This window comes from Acinonyx jubatus, chromosome B4 (genome assembly GCF_027475565.1).
Source record: "Acinonyx jubatus isolate Ajub_Pintada_27869175 chromosome B4, VMU_Ajub_asm_v1.0, whole genome shotgun sequence".
Lineage (NCBI taxonomy): Eukaryota > Metazoa > Chordata > Mammalia > Carnivora > Felidae > Acinonyx > Acinonyx jubatus.
In genome coordinates, this window is record NC_069387.1 from 36,776,295 (window position 1) to 36,782,974 (window position 6,680).

Here is a 6,680-nt window from a genome sequence, read left to right on the forward strand (position 1 = left end):
CTCATTACTGTCATCTCTGGTTACTCTTTTACATTCATTCAGGACTTGGATGGTTCAAGAGCATCTCTACTTCCAACCCTACCATTATTCTGGGCAATATCATTGATAATGGTTGACTTTACTGTTTCTGTACCTTCACCTCCAATAATCATTTTCTTTCCTTTTTTTTTCCAATACTCCTTTTCACTTCATTTAGCAAACCAATTCCAAGGCCATAGCTTGGATTGTGTCAAGAACTTATTTCTAAATGTTAAGGTCTAGGCCTATACTCATACTATTGTGATTTTTTTTTAATGTTTATTTATTTACTTACAGCATGAGAGGGGGAGAGGGAAGGAGAGAGAATCCCAAGCAGGCTCCACATGGAGCCCAATGCGGGGCTCAAGCCCATGATCTGAGCCAAAATTAAGAGCCAGATGCTTAACTGACTGAACCATCCAAGTGCCCCCATACAATTCTGATTTTTAATGTTGTATCTTTGATCTTTGCCTCCTAGTGTATTTATGATCTCAAAAATCTCCAGTTAATCACTTTTTTCTTTGAATCTTCAGTTCACTCTGGCTCCAGCTCATTTCTTCTCCATTTAGCATAGACTGCATGGCCTGTCACTCATTCATGGTGTTTCCCCATCACTCTGGCCCTGCAGAACCTTATTTCTGGATCATTTTAGCCATCTGACCTCTTTGCTCTCATGGGCTGCTGAATATTACTGAGTACAAACCACTGATTGGTAGTACCAAAAACTGACTCAGGTGGGTGGGTTCTCAAAGTCCCAATGGTGCAGCAACCTCTTCCATTTTTAAAGACTACTTACCACTTTCATTGTTGTCAAATCCTCACCCACCACCTCTCTTCCCTCAGCAGAGGTACCCTCCTAACACTGACTTGAGCAAATTGAAGCTAACAGGAGAGCTCTAAGTTTCCCTAGTCACCACTATCAGCATTTTAAAGTGGTGTCATCAAAGACTCTTCTCTTATATACCCTCTTTGGGGTATATAAGCTCTTGTTCACTTCGTTATCACTTGCCACTTTTATTCTCTGATGTTTCCCAAATCATTATCACCAGTTCATGCTTGCTTGCTTGCTCTTTAATCAACTGTCTGGTAAGCATTTCTATTTGTATGATTTTAATCACTCCAAACTCATTGTGTCAAAACCAAACTCTTCTTCCTGCCCCCAAACCAGTTCCTCTTTATTCCCTCCAAAAGAATAGCGTGTTGCACAAGCCAAAATTCTGTGAACCATCGTATATTCTTTCTGACCACTCCCTTCCTGTATGCAATTATCTCCTCTGTTCTCATTGTGATGTATTAGCTCAAGCCCTCCTCCGTTTTCCCCTGGATTTCTGCACTACTCTTTAGTCTGGTCAATCAAGTTTATCTTGCAGATTACTACTAGAATGAACTATCCAAACAGCCAGCCTGTTTAACACATTGTCCTATGGAATCTGCCCCATTTACCTTTCTAAGCTTGTCCTGTTTCCACATACACCCCCATTCACTGCTTCAGACACAGATGTTCATTTCCTAGGCTTTTTCTGGAATGCTCTCCTAGTTCTGTCATTCTCAAGATGTCAGTTTAAATGCTACCTCTTCAGAGGCCCCTTATTCTCTCCTAACAGCTTATTCTACCCCCTAATGGGACTTTGCAATATGTGTTGTATTTGTTTATAAGTTCTATGAGAGCAGGAGCTTTTTTTTATTTCATCTCTTTATACCCAGCAACTAGAAGAATACCCTGCATATGGTAAACATTCAATCAATGACTTGAATAAATATTGTTTCATGCCTTTGTCCCTTCCTGTATATTGTTGTCTCTCAATTTATTGTGCTCTGTTTGGGCTGCCATGCCCTCATCCACACTTTTCCTTACTATCTCCTGTTAAAGAACAAAAACTCAACTGAGTAAATTTGAAGATCTAATTGGTTTTATTAAGTGATTCATGAGGACGGCATCCTATCTAGCAAGTTAGAGGGGGGGCTCTGAGGACTTGTACAAAATAGAAGATTTTTGTAGGAGGGAGGGTGGGGCAATGAAGTTATTAGCAAAGGAAAAGAAAGGATTGTTTCAAACAAGGTCACTTTCCCTTTAGGGAATGATCAGGAGGTCTCAGGCAGATTACCATATTTTCTTTGAGGTGGGGAAGGTGGATAGAGAGGGTCCCTGTGACAGATTACCTCAATGGTACTGATCAGTTAAGACTATGTTTCTGGGGGAGGTTGAAACTGCAATTAGGTTAGATATTAAGCCCCAGTTTGGTGACTTGGCCTGACATAAGTGACTTCATATTGAGCCCATATTGTCGTTTGAACACTGCCCATTTTTCAAAATTCAGCCCATCCCCAAAACTCTTCTGAGAAGTCTTACAGGTTAATCCTTTCCTCCTAATGTGATGTGGATGTCCTTTCATGGAACTCTAGTAATATTTAGATTATACAGTAGTTCACAAAGTTGTGGTCTCTAGATCAGCAGTATCAGCAACACCTGGGAGTTTGTTAGAAACACAAATTCTTGGGCCCTACCCCAGACATCTTGAATCAGAAACTCGGGGGGCAGGGCCAACAACCTGCATTTTAATAAGCCCTCCAGGTGGTTGTGATACTTGATGAAGTTAGAGAACCGCTAGACTGTATTATAGTCACAGCATTTATATCACTAGCTTCTAACACAATGCCTAGAACAAGTTTATTGTAAAGATCTTCCTTTCAAAGAACTAAAGTCCATCTTCCTGTAGCCTCATACATCAATCCAGATTCTTTTGAGGATATGAAAAACGAGTTCAACTGCCTCTATTTGGCATCCTTTCAATATTTGACAATAACTTTTTTTTTTTAACCTCCCCATCCTTCAACTTCAATCTTCTGGCTTAATATTAATTTTTTCTTATGTGTTATGACTTCGAGTCTCTTAAAATTCAAACACATTGAATTTATCTGAAAAAATTCCAACTTCATTTCCATCTTAAATACATACTCAGAACATCCTTTAGCTTTCAAGCTAAAATTCTAAAGGTGGAACTCTATGTGTAGTGTCACCCCAACACAATGGAGTTCGCAACGAATTTGACCAACATTGCATTTGCATAGTTGGAGATGTACAGTGGAAATCAAAGGTGGTCTGAAGCTCTGTGTATTCTCTCAAAGAATCTGGCCTTGGTAACATGAAGTAATTCTGTATTCTACAACTGAATTGGTGGTTCTCAGCCCTGGTAGCACATTGGAATCATATGGAGAGCTTTACAAAACCATCCCTGCCACCCCCATCCCAGACCAATTGAATTAGAGTATCTTGGAGTAGCATGCAAGCACCAGTATTTTTTTTTTTTTTTGAAGAGCTTTTTTGAGATACAATACCATAAAATTCACTTGTTTTTATTTTATGAGTCAAAGATTCTTAGTAGATTTACAGAATAGTGCAACTATCATCACAATCTAACTTTGGAATGTTTCCATTACCCCAAAAAGAAACTTCATGCCCCTTCAAAGTCATCCCGTTTCCACTCCCAGCTCTAGGCAGCCATGAGTCTACTTATGTCTCTGTAGATTTGCCTTTTCTAAACTCAAGCATTAGGATTAAAAAAAAAAAAGTTTCCAGGTGATTTTAGTTATGCAGCCAAGGGTTGAGAACCACCATTCTAAATGCATTATAGGGAGTCTTAATGATTGTTAAGAGCTGTGTATAATAAGGGTATTCGCATATTTTTATGCAGTGCCTTCCACCTATGCCTGTGCATTCAGCCACCACTAGTGTGACAAGATCATTAATTTGATAATGGCACTTAGTAGGCTATTCTATTATTTCCCCTGTATACCTTTTAGAATCATATTAATTGCCTCCCATGCTTTCCCCAACCTATTTCAAAACATCTCTAGTCTTTTTTCCGTTTTTCTTACAAATTACCAGCAATAGAAGTTATCTCCAGAGCATTCTCCCTGAGATATATAGTCTGCAGAAATGACTGCAACATACTGGTGTTGTTCCCATCCAAGAAATTGTTTTCCTTTCAGTATCTTTCACATTGGTATTTCTTCTTTAAATGTTTTCTGTTTAACTTATCTGACAAATATAACGATTTTTGCACTAATATTTCTAAAAGTTTTGGGGGGAAATATATTTATTGTTTTTTGTTTGTTTGTTTAATAGCACATGAACATTTGTTTAAAAAAAGTACTAAGAAGGGGCGCCTGGCTGGCTCAGTTGGAAGACCATGTGATTTGACTTCGGGGTCATGAGTTTGAGCCCAAGTTTGTAGAGATTACTTAAATAAAAATAAAAGTTAAACCCAAAAAACAAATAATCCAGTAAAGAAATGGGCAAAAGACATGAATAGACACTTCTCCAAAGAAGACATCCAGATGGCCAACTGACACTGAAAAAATGCTCAACATCACTCATCATCAGGGAAATACAAATCAAAACCACAATGAGATACACCTCACACCTGTCTGAATGGCTAACATTAACAACTCAGGCAACAACAGATGTTGGCAAGGATGCGGAGAAAGAGGATCTCTTTAGGATTGTTGGTGGGAATGCAAGGTGGTGCAGCCACTCTGGAAAACAGTATGGAGGTTCCTCAAAAATTAAAAATAGAACTACCCTACAACCCAGCAATTGCACTACTAGGTATTTATCCAAGGGATACAGGTATGCTATTTCAAAGGGACATATGCACCTCCATGTTTATAGCAGCACTATCAACAATAGCCAAAGTATGGAAAGACCCCAAATGTCCATCGAGGGATGAATGGATAAAGAAGATGTGGTATATACATACAATGGAATATTACTCGACAATCAAAAAGAGTGAAATCTTGCCATTTGCAACTACGTGGGTGGAACTCAGGGTATTATTACGCTAAGGGAAATTAGAGCAAGACAAAAATCATATGACTTCACTCATATGAGGACTTTAAGAGACAAAACAGATGACCATAAGGGAAGGGAAACAAAAATAATATAAAAACAGGGAAGGGGACAAAACAGAAGAGACTCTTAAATATGGAGAACCAACAGAGGGTTACTGGAGGGGTTGTGGGAGAGGGGATGGGCTAAATGGGTAAAGGGCATTAAGGAATCTACTCCTGAAATCATTGTTGCACTATATGCTAACTATTTTGGATGTAAATTAAAAAATAAATAAACTAAATAAAAATAAATAAAACTTTAAAAAGATAGTAAGAATAAGTGAAAAATGACCCTCCACCAAAAAAAGACCACTGCTGGGGCACCTGGGTGACTCAGTCAGTTGAGTGTCTGACTTAGGCTTGGGTCATGATCTTGCAGTTTGTGGTTTCGAGCCCCATGTCGGGCTCTGTGCTTACAGCTCAGAGCCTGGAGCCTGCTTCGGATTCTATGTCTCCCTTTCTCTCTGCCCCTTCCCTGCTCATGCTGTCTCTCTCTCAAAAATAAACATTTAAAAAAATTAAAAAAAAAAAGACCACTGTTAAGATTTAACCAAATTTACTTTCACACAGCTATCTGTGCATATTTATGTATGCATATATGCAAATATGTACACTTTTACATAAATGATGTCACACTCTACTGTTTGGTAACTTGATTCTTTTACTTAGTAATAACATTTGTATAAGACAAAAATACAGAGTTGTATTCTTTTTAATCCATGTATAGCTTGCATTAAATGGAATCTTAAAGATTTTTAAGAATTGTGTGTATTGAAGACATTATTTCTTTGTCTTGTGTTGCAAATTTTTGATCACCTTGTTATTAGTCTTTTATTCTTATTTATTATTTTTTTCTTTATAAAAGTTATTATTTTATTAAGATGTCAACTTCTTTAATTTTATAATTCCTGGTTTTCCTGACATGCTTACAATGACTTCCTCTACAAGATAATAAAAATACCTCCTTACCTGCTTAATACTTTTTTTTTGTAGTTTATTAATTTATTTTAAGAGAGACAGAGACAGCGCAAGTGGGGGAGGGCAGAGAGAGGAGGAGAGAGAGAATCCCAAGCAGGATCCATGCTGCCAGCATAGAGCCTGGTGTGGGGCTTGAACCCATGAAGCTGTGAAATCATGACCTGAGCTGAAACCAAGAGTCTGATGCTTAACTGACTGAGCCACCCAGGCACCCCTTGCTTAATACTTGTCTAGTTTTATTCTCTATACTAAATTTTTGTTCTATCCTGAATCAATTGGTGTGAGGAGTGTCACGTTTCTTTAGATTATTCCTCTGTTGACTACATTTCTTAAATTTCTTATAGCATACTCATTCATTCTTCAAAGTATCTGAGCATCTATGCATATGTAAATATAGTCATTCCAAAACCTCTACTATGCAACCATAATTACTTATGAGGATATATCTCATGTACTGGCTGTAATAATTTTCTATTGCTGTGTATCCATAATATCACAGTTTTAGCCATTTGGCACGGCACACATTTATCACCTCACCATTTCTGTTGGGCAGGAGACAGGGCACAACGTTGCTGGGTCCTCTGCTTCTGGGTCTCACTAAGGCTATAATCAAAAGTGGTGGTTGAGGTTGTGGTCTCATTTGAAGCTTAGCTGGGGAAGAATCCCTCTCAAGCTCATGTCGTTGTTGTAGCATTTAGTTCCTGTGGGTTGTTGGACTCAAGGCCTCCCATTTTTGTTGGCTGCTGACAAGGGGTCATCCTAAGTTCCTTGGTGCATGGATTTTTCTAGCATGG